We start from the raw sequence: 15,762 nt of genomic DNA, 5'->3' as shown, positions 1-15,762 counted from the left end.
TTATTATTGTTATTATTAATATTGTTATGGAGAGAACAAAGCAATAATCTGAATACAGCTCAGAAAAGTACCACTAACTCATTGCCTATTGACTTGAAGGGTATGATAGAGAAGCAGTAAAAGAGTAAATTGGCTTTAGGGGATGCATGTTTCAGTTACAACAAAAAGTTATAGGAATATTCTTAGAAAAGTTTGATGATACAGGTGTTTTGCCAATACCTGATAGAGCATACCTGAAGATTTAGTATAGTTACAGGAGTTAAGAGAGAAGGCTGAAAAACGAGGTCAGATTTAGCACTTTAAATGTCATTTAGAGTTGTGGATTTGGGGGATATTAGATAACTTAGAAGTAAAGCATCTTATGAAAAAACAAAAGTGATAAATGCCATTATGGAAACAACCTTGTTGACTGTCATTTAGAGAAGATGAATCCAACTAGACTCCTGCAGTCTTGATGAGTTCAGGAGAAAGAGAGGATTGCAGGAGAGCTAAAGAAGTTAGATTTTGTGAGGCAGAATTTCAAAAGCAAGGTAACAGAACTTCTGAAGAAAGATCAGTGAAGATCTATTAAGACTTATAATTCCCAGAGCTCAAATAGGATAGAAGTTATTCAAGTTCCATACAAGAGTGATAAAATCTCCTTAAATAAATATGGCATTATTAGAAACCCCAGTAGGGTTTGCTTTAGAGGAGGGACACAATTAACTCTAGAATAAAGATTGCCCTTTAGTCACTCTAAAAGTGACAAGTCCTAAAGTATCAAACATACCCAGAGATAATTTAACAACTGCATGAAAAAAGTACAACATTCAAAAAGAATATGAAACCAACTACTTAACACAAATCAAATAAAAAGACATAATTAAGAATATATATCTTAGGTTTACAAATGTGTTAAATAACAATAGTGCTACGAAATTTTAGTAACTTATTTAATAGGGGTACAATTTAATGAGAATGTAAGATAACTATCAATCTTCTATAAAATAAATGTTTTTATAATCTGTGACCAAAAAAAATGATTAATAATAAAATAAACAACAATTTGGCATGTAATTCTCCCTGAAAGTGAAGAAGATAGAAAGACAAATTTAACATTTTAGTATATGTGCTGCCGAAGCAAGCACATAACTTTATATTTTAAGAGTAACGATAATAAAAGAAAAGAGAAATAATAAAAAACAAATAATTAGTGCACTTAACTAGTTCCCAATAAATTTGGAATGAGAGGTGTCCTCTCTGTCTATTGTATCATAGAGAAATTATAACCCCTTAGACACTCAAGGAATAAAGTTACAAAAACATATTGGAGATCTGGGGACAGCTATATGGCCTACTACAATTTAAAAGGCCAGTTATTTTTTTTCTCATTTTCTCAATCTTTTATCCATTTAATTGTGTTTTTCAGTTGAGAGTGTTGCATCTAGCTCATAGACCAATTACTCTGAGTATTAATTATCTAATTTTTCTTTAGATACCTTTCTCCAACATTGCCTTACTTAGAATCAATAAAAGAATTGCAATTACAAATGTCTTTAATTTTCTATGATCAATTAAACTCTCTTTCTCAACAATTACTTTTTTTGGAAAATTATGTACATATACCCATATATTCTCATACATTTACATATATTTAGCTCCTTGGTCATTATTCTATAGATAATATTTTCATTATTTGATGGGCTTAAAATTTGAGAAAATGCTATCTCAGTAATTAAGAATAAACTCCAGTGATTTTTGAACATAAATATATTCTTCTAATGATATAGGGCATTAGAATAATCATCACATTTGAATCTTAAAGTAGTTCCTTATGTCTTTCAAAAACAAACGTAAGTAAATGAAGTCAGTTCAGGTAATAAATAGCCATCCAACACCTATAATTAGATATGATAGCAAACAGGTGATCCTACTATCTTAAAGTTTCCATTACCAAGTCTTTGAGAATAAGATTGTTCTTATCGGTTTTGAGACTATTTTTTTCTCACAAATTCAAATCCTAGAAATCTATTAGAAGGCCACAGAAAATTAGAAAGTTGAAAGCTAAGAGCTTGCATCAAAAGTTAATAACACATCTTCACTCCAAGCATCTTCTTAGGTAGGTTGCAGCAGTTCCACTTCATAATGCACTGTATGCTTTTTATTCAAGGGACAGTGTATTTCTCTTTCAGCTGCCAGTCTGCAAATTATTTAATAGGTATTCTTAATGATAAAACCTCCTGTCAACACCGAGCTGATTGAGAAGGGAAGGTTTCAGTGGTGACACGCCCAGCTGAAATAATGCATGAGGGGCCGACATGAGACTGAAACGGTAGGTACCAACTTTATTGTGGAGAGTGCACTTCTGCTGCGCTTCTTCTGCTGCTCTTCTTCTACTGCTCCTCTTTTACTCCCCTTCTGCTCCCCAGAGGACCACACGGGCTCCACACATATCAGAGTACAATAGTGGCCTTCAGCCACACATGTGTGATACAATAAGCTGAAGTATGTTTACATATTTTAGGTGCAGGTACCCTACTAAACTAATGTAATGTTCTAAGTCAAGGGTTCTATTCCTAGCCACAAGCCTGGATCACAGACAGACCTGGGACCTACCAGGTGTAGAACTCACACCTCCTTTAAAGTCATGTGTTCAACCATTGTTTATAAGCTATGGCTAAAAATAAGACTGGTCTTAATTTATTTTAATTATTTTATAAAGAGTGTACTATTGCTTTTGTTGAGTACTGATAGAGCAAATGTTAATTTACCACATGTATAGTTCATGTGCTATTTGATTAATGAGTTTGAATATCAAATTCACTGTTAAAGAATAAACCATTTCATGAACAATAGAAGAAATCCTTTCATGGCAAATCAACACTGAATGTAAGAATCAGACATTTCTTTATCTAGATTTGCTTTAAAACATCAATAAAAATGTAAGAAAAATAAAGTAAATATCAAAAAGCAACCAAAAATAAATATATGAGCCTCTAATAAGAATTTAAATATTCGGAATTTTTTTTTCTTATCATCTCACAAATATTTTTAAGGTTGCCTATGAACTTTACATTGCTAAATATATTGTCAATTCTCTGTCCTGATTTACTAATTTTAACAGCAGTTCACAGCTGATCATAGCCTTCTCCTTGAAATATGTTCTTTACAGGGCTTCTGGAAAACAACTTTTCTACTTTATTTTCTGCTTCTCAGTGATCTTTCCTTGCTTTTCTTCATGATCCTGGCTTCTAAATTTTAGACTGCCCAAGACTTTAGACCATGTTTCTCTTTTGTTTTCTGTCTACATTCAACTCACGAGTGATCTCATTCTTTCTCATTGTTTGAAATGCCACCTAGAAGTAGGGGTCTTAGACATGTGCACCTGGACTAGTCTCTATATTCCACAGTCATATAACCTTCTCAACAATTTCACTTAAATTGTTGTGTTATCATGAACCTATCTTCCAAACCGAATATTTTATCTTGCCTCCAAAAATTGTTCCTACTTTAGTTCTCTGAATCTTGAGGGGTTTTTTTTTTTTTTTTGACTTCTTTCTTTTATACTTTACTTTTAATCTATCTGCAAATGATGTTAACTCTTTTTTATTAGCTTTCTATTTACTGCTATAACAGATTACAATAAATTTAGTGGCTTAAAACAACACAAATATGCTATTTTACAGTTCTGGAGGTCATCCTACACAGGCCTCACAGGGCTAAAATCATGGTGTCAGCAGGGCTATATTTCTTTCTGGAGACTATAGGGGAGAATTAATTTACTTGCTTTTTTTAACTTCTTAAGATCTCATTCTTTCATTTTCAAAACGAGCAGCATTCCATGTCTCCATGACTCTCTTCCATAGTCACATATGCTTCTGACTCTCTTTTTAATCTCCCTTTTTTCACTTTTACCTTAATCATATATACAAACTTCCTTAGGAAACATATTATAGGTTCTGGAGAATAGGGTGTAAACATATTTTAGGGGCCATTATTATGTCTACCAGCATCTACCACTGTCTGCTGAAGATGTTTATCTATCTTACATGCAAAATGAATTTACTCTATATACTCTATACCAAGGTCTCTAAAAGTCTAAACTCATACAGGATCCATTCAAAGCCTAAAATATTATCTAAATAACATCAACTAAAAAGTTTCAAATCCCATTATCTAAATAATCAAAGTTAGGTATAGGTGAGATTTCTGAGTGTGATCCATACTGAGGCACATTCTCATCGTCTATAGACCTTCGAAACTAAAGAAACAAATAATCCGCTCCCCAAATATGAAGGTGTTACAGACATAAGCTAACATTATAGACATCTCAATCTAAATAGGGAGAATATGTAAAACAAAGGATTCAGCAATCTCAGGAAATTTTGAAATCCAGTCTGGCAAACTCCGTTAATTACCAAGATCTAGGAATAACCCTCTGCATCTTGTGCTCCACCCTCTGGACTGCTGCCTCTGACTTTTGGACTGTAATTCATTTCCATGAAATGTAGTGTTTGCAGTTGAGTAGTTTTATCAGCCTGTGTCCTGACTGTAGAGATTTAGGATTCTGACAGCCTCACATTTTAGTCTTTCTGTCCTTTTTGGTACCAACTGGTAATGTTTCTACAGAATAAAATTCCTGAGAACTTCATGGCTCTTCTATGTATGTTGCGAGGATTTATTCTATTACAAAAGAGGTCATCCACAGATTTTTTAGATAATCCTATCTTTTTTTTTTTTCCTGAGATGACTGAGGGAACATATCCATTAAGTATCCAACATGTTTTCTGATTTGATTGAGAGGATCTGTGACTTAATCTATAATCTCTCCAAAGAGCCTTTGACTGAATCCCTTGACACTTTGGTTTTTCTAAGGTATTAGCTCAAGGTACAGACACACCTTCAGTCTTATCTCTAACACACACATTCCTGTTAGTGCATTTTAGCATCTTTTGCAAACTTGATAGGCTAAGAATTTCTCAAATCATCAATTCCTGGTTTCTATTTGTTTAGCAGCTTATCCTCCAATTTCTTTTCTCTCATATTTTACTGTTAGTATCAAAGAAACTAGTCCATATATTCAACACTTTGCTTGGAAATTGCCTTAGCTAAATATCCAATGTATTGTTTTCAAGTACTACTTTCTACTTAACTGCAAGACATAATTTTAAGTGTTATGCCACTATATAACAGGGATTTCCTTTCCTATAGTTTCTAATAATATGTTCCTCATTTCCTTTTCAGTCAGCACTGTATTTAATATACATAGTCCTACCAATAAATGATTTAGGTATTCTCTGAAGTGAAATATGATTTCAACGCCAGGATCTTTTCTTTCTAACTAGCAGAGATTTTAAGATCCAAATTTCTATTTACAGTCTTTTTAAGGCAATCTACACCTTTTTTATCTTCTTCTCGAAACTTCTAGCCTCTCCTCACTGTCCAATTCCAGTCACACCCATGTTTGTAGGTATTTGTTATAGCAGTACTCTACTTCCAGGTATTAAAATATATGTTCCCCATTGCTGCTCTAACAAATTGCTACTAATTTATGGGATTAAAATAACACAAATTTATTATAATTCAATTCTGCAGATCAGAAATCTTAGACAGGTCTCATTGGTAGAAAATCAAGCTGTCAGAAAGGATGAAATTTTTTCTGGAGGCTGTGGGAGAAAATCATTTTCCTTGCCTCTTTCATATTTTAAAGACCACTTTCAACTATCTTCAAGGCCAGCAATGCTGCATATCTATGACTCCTTTATCTGTAGTGACATCTCCCTCTGACTCTCATCTATTTCTCTCTTCCATTTCAAGGACCATTATGATTAATCTGGGCATATCCAGGTAATCTAGTATGATATCCCTATCTCAAGTTCCTTAACTCAATTATATCTACAAAGTCTCTTTCTTATGTAAAATAGTATATACGTAGGTTCTAGGAATCAGGATGTGGACATGTTTAGGAAAATCTTTGCTATCTAGCACATCTTCATATATACATTTATCACATCTTTTAAAAGTTATATATTTATGTTTATATTCTCCAAAATCAGCACATCCTGTGCTATCATTCTGCTCAAGTTCTTGATCATTTTTTTCCATGAAGTATTTCATTAGCCTCCTAAATATAGTTTCAGCTACCACTCTTGTTCACCTAAACTGTATTCTTAAAGCATCAGCTAAAATGAATATTTTTACAATGTTATCAATATCGTATTATTGAAAACCTCCAATGGTGTTTTACTTTACCTATAGTAAAACCTAATGACCTTAGAGTGGCCTACAAACTTATGTCATTTATTGCCTTCAATACATTTCCAATTTTACCTCTATCTAGTCATTCTCATCATGGCTTTCTCATTGTTTCTACAGATGGAAGAACTATATTACTTTAAGTACTTTGCCTTGAAATTCTATGTGTCTAGAACATTCTTTCCTTTATTACTTTCATATGTGAATGCCTCGCTTCTTCACCTTTTGCAGGTCTCCTAAATATCACTTTAGCAGTAATGACTTCCTTTACCGTTTTATTTATAAACTTCCTCCCTGTTCCCCTTTAAGGCTTTATTATTCTCCATGCTACGTATCTTCTTTTTACAAAGGATATCTTTTATTTCCTTAATTATTTATGTTCTATCTCTTCCCACTAAAAAATAGACTTCATTCATATAAAGATCTTTCAGTATTTGTTCACTGCTATATTACCAATATCTTACCTATAGACCTCAATACATATTTGAAAACTACAGACATGAATGAATGAATTCATGAGTTATCCAATCTGAAATCTGGTCCTTTGCTACAGAATAATCCCTACTGTCTTTTCACATTATTCTTTCAATTTCCATACAAGTGATCCCTTGACCAAATCCTTTATATTTTGTCATTACAAACCATTTTTCTGCTGAATACATTTACATAAAGTTGTGTCATATCTTTAAAGTCTGTACACTCAAATATAGTTTGGTAGAGTATACTCTTCTATATCACATGAAGAATATGATTTACTCCCAGAGATAAATCCATTGTATTGTGTAATTCTTTAAAAGATCTACATGTCAATCAACTGACAACTTGAGAGCAAATATGTATGTTCTAGGTTGACTTTTAAAAAATCAACAAAAATATTTGCAATTATTTTATTATTCTATGATTCAAGCTTAAAGTGATATAAGAGAAACACAAATTAATTTAATGTCCAGAGGATATATTTAGAACAAAAATAACAAAAACAATAATTGGTGGTAAAAACATTTTATTTATTTTTTAATTAATTATTTTTTATGGTGACATTGGTTAACAAAATCAGGTAAATTTCAGCTGTACATTTTAACAGTAAGGCATATATATATTTACATTGTGTGTTCACCTCCCGTAGTTAGATTTCTTTCTGTCACCACATATTTGACCCTTTTATCCCATCTACCTCCTCCCTCCCACCTCCCCCTTACCCTCTGGTAATTGTACAGTACATTTATTTGCTGAAAAATAAACCTATAGTTTGATGATATTCACTATAATTTAGGCAAAACTAATAAAATTTAAAAACTTTTAAAGCAAAATTGGGGAGAAGGTATAGAAATTTCCCATATGCCCCTGGGCCCCTATACATATGTAGCTTCCACCATTCTCAATCAGACTGATACATTTATTATAATTGATGAACCTACATTGACACAACATAATCACCCGAAGTCCATAGTTGACTAATGTTCATGCTTGGTGTTGTACATTCTATGGCTTTGGACAAAAGTATGATGATACATATCCATCATCGCGGTATCATACAGTTTATTTTCACTACCTTAAAAATTCTCTGTGTTCCACCTATTCATCTCTTCCTGCCCCAGAACCCAAGGCAACCACTGATCTTTTTACTCTCTCCATAGTTTTGCCTTTTCCAGAATGTCATTAGTTGGAATCATACAGTATGTAGCCTTTTCAGATTGGCCTCCTTCAGTTGCCAATATCTATTTCATGTTCCTCTATGTCACTTCATGGCTTCAGTGTTTTTTTTTTTTTTTTAAAGTGTTGAATTATTGTCTGCATGTACTACAGTTTATTCAGGAGTCTACTGAAGGACATATTGGTTGCTTCAACCAGGTCTTTTTAATAGAAATTCTTGGTTGGGTTTTGAATAAGTCTTTTAATCCTCAAATTTTGCTTGCATAATTGGGGACATATATTTGTTATTCTAAGGACTAATTTTATTAATTCATCATATTCTAAAATGTACGTAACACTCAACAGAGTTTAAGAAAATATGTAATTAAATGAATTACTTTAACATAAGATTTACATTGTGTAATCTGAGGCATTTATAATTAGATAAACGCTGCCATTGTTACTTTGAAAGTTTTAACAACAATATATCTATAGTGCATTATGTGGGTATCTCAAAACCATTTGGATGGCAGGAGAAGAGAGTGGGAAACATTGACTATAAATTCTATTCAAAATTAAAAGTCATATGTAGATATAAGAATGAAAATACTCAAGGAAGATAAAGAAGGTGAAATATTTACCATATTATATATCAAGATCTCCTATGAAGCTACAAAAATTAGAACATAATGATTCTTAGGCAAGAATGGAAAAAATGCACTCCCTATGGGAGAAAGAAGCGACCAGATATAGAGTAACACATACATGGAAACTAGATCTAGGCAAAGCTGCAGAGCACTGGAAAAGAAGATTCTTTTTAATAAAAAATTCTGGTTCATTCATATATGTATAAAGGTTGTATACAATATATACAGTATTATATATGTATATACAAATTGTTTATATACATATAAAAATGATCTTTAAAATAAAATCTGCCTCCTAACTCAAAATTTAATTTAGAAGGATTATATATCTGAATGTCAAAAGTAAAACAATAAAACTTCTGAAGAAAATACATAAGAATATATATATATATATGACTTTTAATTTTGAATAGAATTTATAGTCAATGTTTCCCACTCTCTTCTCCTGCCATCCAAATGGTTTGAGATACCCACATAATGCACTATAGATATATTGTTGTTAAAACTTTCAAAGTAACAATGGCAGCGTTTATATATACATACATATATACATATACACACACACACACACACACACCACACACACACACACACACACACACACACACACACATATATATATATTTGCTCTTTGAATAAGCAAGACTTCTTAAACAGGGCACAGAAGGTTTTAACAATCAAAGAAATATAGAAAAAAGAAAATCTCATTGACCCCATGACCATCTTGCTGCACAGCAAGAAAAACATTCACAAAAGTCTTATTTATACTTGCTATTATACCTTTTCACTTCTCATTCTCTCTCTAGCCTATTCCAATTGATTATTGATCCACGCAACTCCTCTAAAATGATTTTAATCAAAGTCCATGTTGACCTTTATCTTTACAAACGAATAGTTATTCTCTGACCTCACCTTACATTATGCATCATTTGATCCATTTTTTCACTTGCCCCAAATAAAATGTGTTATTCTCTGGAATTTCATGACTCAGCAATTTTGATGTTCCTATTACCTTATTGTCAGCTTTTTCTCAATGATCTCTTTTGGCTAATTCTAGTGCCCATCTCGAATTAAGGATGTATGATGAGTATAACCTGGTTTTCTTCCCTATACATTTTCTCTGAATGACCTCATCAACTCTCACAATTTTAAAAAGCATCTATATGCTGATTATCCTCAAATATTTATCTTCAGTCTTTGTTAACAACTTGATCTTGAGACTCATGTAATTGCCTAGATATCTCAGTTCATATCTCTAATAAGCATCTCAAACTTAACATGCTTGAAATAGAACTATTCATTTACTTTACATACCCCCGTGCAAAATCTGCTTCCTCTCCAGTCATCTCACTTAGAGTAAATTATTATTTTTTTACTAGAAAACTAAGAGCATTCCTTTACACTTTCTTTTCTTTCAACTCTTACATCTAACCCACCTTCAAGTCCTGTCAGTACTGATTCCTAAATTGAATCCAAATTTGACTTTTTCTCATTTGCCACTGAAATATTTCTAGCCTAAGCCACAAACACCCCTACTTGAATTACTAGAATTCAATTATTTGCTAAATTTTGCAATCCTATTCACAGCATAAAGTTTCCAAACTGCTTTTGAATTGTGAACAGATGAGATAAAGGTTAAAATCATTTTAAGCCATGAGATTTACTAAGAACTTTCACACACACAAAAAATAGCCTTTTAGCAAATACAAGAACATGAGTATTGTCATCCCACCGAAGCCTATTGTTTCAAGTGCTCTCGAGATAATGACATAAATGAACAGACAGGCATGAAGGCAAAAAAAAAAAAAAAAAAAAAAATCCAGTGTAATAAACATGACACACACACACAAAAGAATTTGGTTACTGTGGTGGCTACTGACACATGGCAATGACTGGAAGCAAAGGGTCAGAAGCCTTCTGACCTCTCCTTATTCTCCCTCTGATCATCAAATCTTTGTCTCATAAAGAAAACATATCGTACGTTGCCTTAATGTTGACAACCCAAATTCCATCTAGTTGTTACGTTCCGTTTGAAGTCTAGAACCGCTTGGTGATACACAGTTCTGTCCACCAGGTCCCATGGACTCCTTTTTGCCCAGTGACCTTATGAAATAAAAGGCAAGTTATCATGCTTCTCCCACCTGCCAAAACATGTACTATATATAAATGTGGAGCCAGGAGAGATTAAACACAATAAAAATTACCATCAAAAAGAGAAGACTAGATAATCACAGTGGTTATCCTTCCATAGCAGTTATTGATGAAACCCTGGTAGACATGTGTAGTTAAGACACCTTGATCTAGTAGCTAAGAAAGTTCCTTGAATAGACCAAAGTCCTATTCTCTGGGAGGAACTTTCTAGACCATTATTTTGTATGCATCCAGACTTGCCCTCTGTGAAGTTCTTTCTTGTCCAGTGTATTTAGATGACCTCATCCGAAGTGAGCATTTCGATTGATGTCCTAAATGAAGGACTGCAGCTTTAAAAGCCTGCTTCCTCCTTATACAAGTTTGCCAAGCTGTGGTTTATTTTACAGATTGCTCAGTCGCAGACTCTTTCAGTAAATTTTGTGGTCAGTTTGCGATATAATTTTCTTGAAAACTTAGAAGGCTTCCGATCCTTTTGCTTTCAATCATTCCCATGTGTCAGTAGCCACCACAGTAACCCAATTCTTTTCCTGGTCATGTTTATTACACTGTATTTATTTATTTTCTTCTTTGCATTCATGCCCATCTGTTCATTTATGTCATTACCTTGAGAGCGCTTGAAGCAATAGGTTTTGGTGGGATGACAATACTCATGTTTCTATATTTCCTAAAGAGCTATGTCACCATAGCAAATATATCTAAATCTGTTCTCCTCTTCTTCCTGAACTCATAGTTGCACTGCATTTCCTAATCTTTCTTATATCAATACATGGCTATAACTTTTTTACAATAAGATGTGAACATAAGGGTGTGTGTGTTTTCCAAGTTTAGCCTGACCTATAGAGCTTTCTTGGTGTATCTCTCCGTGCATTTCCACTTCCAGTGGGTAGAGATTTTCCTTCGAAGCCAGTTGTTAAAGCTGGATGAGACCATTTCAGTCCAATCCCTAGGTTGTAGCCTAACTGCAGCCAATCTAGAACAACGCTATGCAATCTTCATGAATGGGAAATAAACTTCTATATTCCTTTAATTACTGAATTATTTTGAGACACTTGTTCAACTCCAAATAATATAAGGTACAAAATCTGTTCACTGTTCTTCATATTTCCATGATGAAAAAACTACAAAAAGTATAAAACTTCTGACCTCTCCTTATTTTCCCTCTTGCCATAACTTCTCAAGCAAGAAATAGTGATTTATCTTAATGGTGAGTTTAGAAAAGAAAAAATAGATTTGTTCATCTCATCTCTTCTCATTTTTCTTTTTTGATATGTCTGTCTCAAAGAGAACACACTAGTTTGATCTCTTGGTCATCTTAGCAGGACAAATTATTCTCCATGATGAATTTCTACATAAATGGGGATAGGATTAACATAAGTAAATGTTAGCAAGTACTGTCACTGCATATTCCAGCGATGTTCTCCAAAAATAGTTGTAACCGATAATAAAGATAGCATTTCAATCTCCATTTATGTGAGTCTTTGACTACTTTTCAAATTACATTATGCTGGGTAGATAGGTGCGATGTGTTATTTCTTGAGATTTCCAAGAATTGTTGAGATAAAAAAAACAAACAAATAAATAAACAAAAAAAACTTTCTGTGTATATTTTCTGAAGTAAACAAGCAGCTTCCCCAAATATCTTTTCTTTGCTTTTCTTCTCACTTAATCTGCCAATTTCACCACCCATGATCTTAACGTTGCACTTAGCTGACTAGAAATAAAATCATGGTAGAATTCTTAGACTAATTCTATTTTTGAAGGCCACTGGGCCACAGGCTTAGCTGTCTATCTATCACTAAATCAAAATGAAACCGCAACTAGATTATCCCCAGGTGTTTCTGATTCTCATCCACTTGTCAATATGAAAAGATTTTTGATAAGATAATTCTATTTAACATTGTAATAGCATAGATAGGTTGGCATGGTAGTTTATGACATAAATATCATTAAGAAAACACTACTATAGTAGAATTTCTGGCAATTTGAGAGAGCAAGAAAAGAATAATTTTAAAGTAATATAGGATTTTCATTACCCTCTATACAATGTAATCAGCCCTATATTCTCCAAATATAATGCCAGAGACATTACTTAGTTATGTGCTTGTGAGTCTTTCTAAAATATATATATTCTTTAACTTACCTAAAAATATTATGAGTACATCCTCCTTGATCCAATTTGCCCTATTTTAATTGGATTTTAAGACTGATGTGGGTTTTACGGACCTGGAGAATTTCAGCCAAATAGATTAAGCACAGAAAGCAAAAAGTCAAGGAGAATCAATAAAAAGTTTTGCATAAACTAATGACTGTCCAAATAAATCTTCCTTGCAAAATTTTTATGAGACTAATTTTCATAGAGAAAAATACAATTAAGAGCCAAGTGTTTTAAATATGCCTCTAATTTAGAATCACAATATAATAATATATTTATATAGAGGGAAAAAACAGAACGAGAGAAAAAGAGAGAGAGAGGGAACCAAATTTTACACTTGGGAGACCTGACTCTAAGGTTTTTAATGTTATTCTTATGCTACTCTTGATTCTCTGCTTAAAAGGACCTAAGACCTTTCTTACTATTTACACTTCAATGATATAGTGACATAAGGCACAGGGAGGCAAATGAGCTGCCTGGGTTTGGAAGTTAACACAACATATATTTGTTTTGTCATTTTCAGCAAGATAAATAATCTAGCTAAGACTCCTCATCTGTAAATTGGTGATAATAGCAGTCCATGCATTAAACAGGTTTGTGAGAATTATATTAGCTTAGTGGTTTTAAAGATTTAGCTTGTGTCACAATCACCCTGAGTTCCGAGTGAGATTTTTCACTTCTCATATGTTTTCAACCAGATGCTGCTGATCTAGAAACTGCACTTTGAGAGCCACTGTATAAATGAGTGTATGTAAAGCACTAGTAAATTGTCTGATATTCTAAGTGTTTGATATGTTTCGGCTATTGATTTTCTCGATAGTTTGTTTTTCATCTTTATAGTTGTAAAAAAGATAAATGTTTACTTTATAAATATTTTTATTTAAGGTGATTCTTGCTTTGTTAGCATATATTTGCCTGGAAAAAATATATAATGCACGTGTGTGTATACATACACACACACACATATTGTATGCTTTTCGATGATTTCCAAATCGAAAGGGTTTTGTTGATGACACTAACAGAATCATTTGATAAAAGAACTCTTTACAGATTTAATTATTCTGTTCTATCATTTTGAAATTTTACGTTGTATTTTAAGAATGGTATTCCTTTAGTACATTGATATCTTAAACAGTAATTGATTTAAAAGATTTAATTTGCAGTAATTACATACTCTAGTGAGTTTTCTTATTACTCCAATGCTTCTGTCATGATGCTCCTCAATAATGCTTTATTGACAATATGTGAAGGTATAATATTTTCCTATCACCAATAACAAAGAGATCTCTCTTCACTATTATGTCCACACCACACGGAAGCAATTATTAATTATGTGATAATTTTTTTGACTTAACAGTATATTATAATACTATGTATATAAGAGGAAAATTGATAATATGTGCAATGAGGAAAAAACATAAGAACCATAAACCAACTAATCTAAATTTTAAATAAACACAGCAAAAAGTCAAAGACTTTTCGATGATGATATGAAATGAATGATTACTGATGTGAAGGAACAATAATAAAAATTTAATTAAAGATTAAAAACTCATTTTGATTTTATTGATTTTGCTCAAAATGTCTACCAAGAAGTTAATGATGGCTATAGGAATGTCAGAGTAGTTTTTAGAATCTGAAACAGAAGACAGCTTGGTCTGCATGGTCATCAGTCAAGACTGTTTTATTTAATAAAAAATATATCTTTAAAATGTTTACCTACCTTAAGTCATATGTTTTTCTCTCTGTGTTTCCTACCCTTAATAAATCTTACCTCAAATTCTTTTATCTAATCTCAAAGAAAACATTCTACTACCAAAAGAAAAGAGAAAAGAAAAATGTTTAGTATGGAAATTAAGCAGTAAATAGTAACAGCTACCGTATTGGTGACATCTACAGTTTTTCACAAGCCAAAACAAAATATTTCGACTTATTAACATCAATTTTTTCCTATGATCGTGTCAAATAAAATTACGACAAAATTGCATTAAGTAGCTTGTGAAAACCGAACAAAGACTCTGAGCTTATAAATACATTGTCTTCTTCAATGAGATTATTTACTTCTTTGACAGATTCACTGTTCATGAGTAAATGAGAAATTACTTTTACTGCAGGCTGTATGACATGTGGAATTTTTATTTAACAGTTGTCATTAAACATTGTTAAATGAAAAGTGACACAGTCTCCTTTAATGGGTGAATATTCAAAAGATTAGCAACCAAAAAAGCTTCTAGCATGAACTAGATTTTTATGTTTTCTTCTTGGCATACTGCCATACTATGAAAGTTTTAGATAATTTTAAGAGCTATCTAGATTGGTCTTAATTCCCAATTTCTCTAGGAAGCTCCAAAATACTAAGTATTATCTTTGGCTTTTTCTTGAGAAACTTTCTTTCTTTGGACTTTATTGATCTTAACTTTCTCTGAAAACACAAAGTTTATGCCAACAAATACCTTCAACACAAAGTAAAGAAGAATGAGTGATAAGAGCAAAAGCAATAACTATATCCTGATTCAAAAGCTAGGCTGAAGGAAATGCTGTTTTTCAAGAAAACAAGAATATTTAAACTTTATTTACAACTCTGACTATATTTTATTTCTTGTATGATGTTGGGAAACACAGTCCACTGTGGGAACCAGCCATATATGTACGTACGTATGTATGTATGTATGTATGTGCGTGTATATATATACATATATATATTTTATTTTTACTAAAAGAGACTATACAAAATTAGTATATTCCAAAATACTATTTCATGTATTTGATAGTCATAGACAGTTATTCAATAATGAATATCTATTTTAGACAGTGATTAATATTTAAATAAGTATATTTACAAAAAAGAAGATCAGGTATAAAATTATGTGATAGTGAGTAATATGAATGTGTTGAAAGAGTACTGTTTTAAATGTCGTACACTAAGCCTTTCTAATATATGGAGAA

This window comes from Pteropus medius, unplaced genomic scaffold (assembly GCF_902729225.1).
Source record: "Pteropus medius unplaced genomic scaffold, Ma_sr-lr_union100, whole genome shotgun sequence".
Classification (NCBI taxonomy): domain Eukaryota; kingdom Metazoa; phylum Chordata; class Mammalia; order Chiroptera; family Pteropodidae; genus Pteropus; species Pteropus medius.
Note: the sequence above shows the minus strand (reverse complement) of the source record.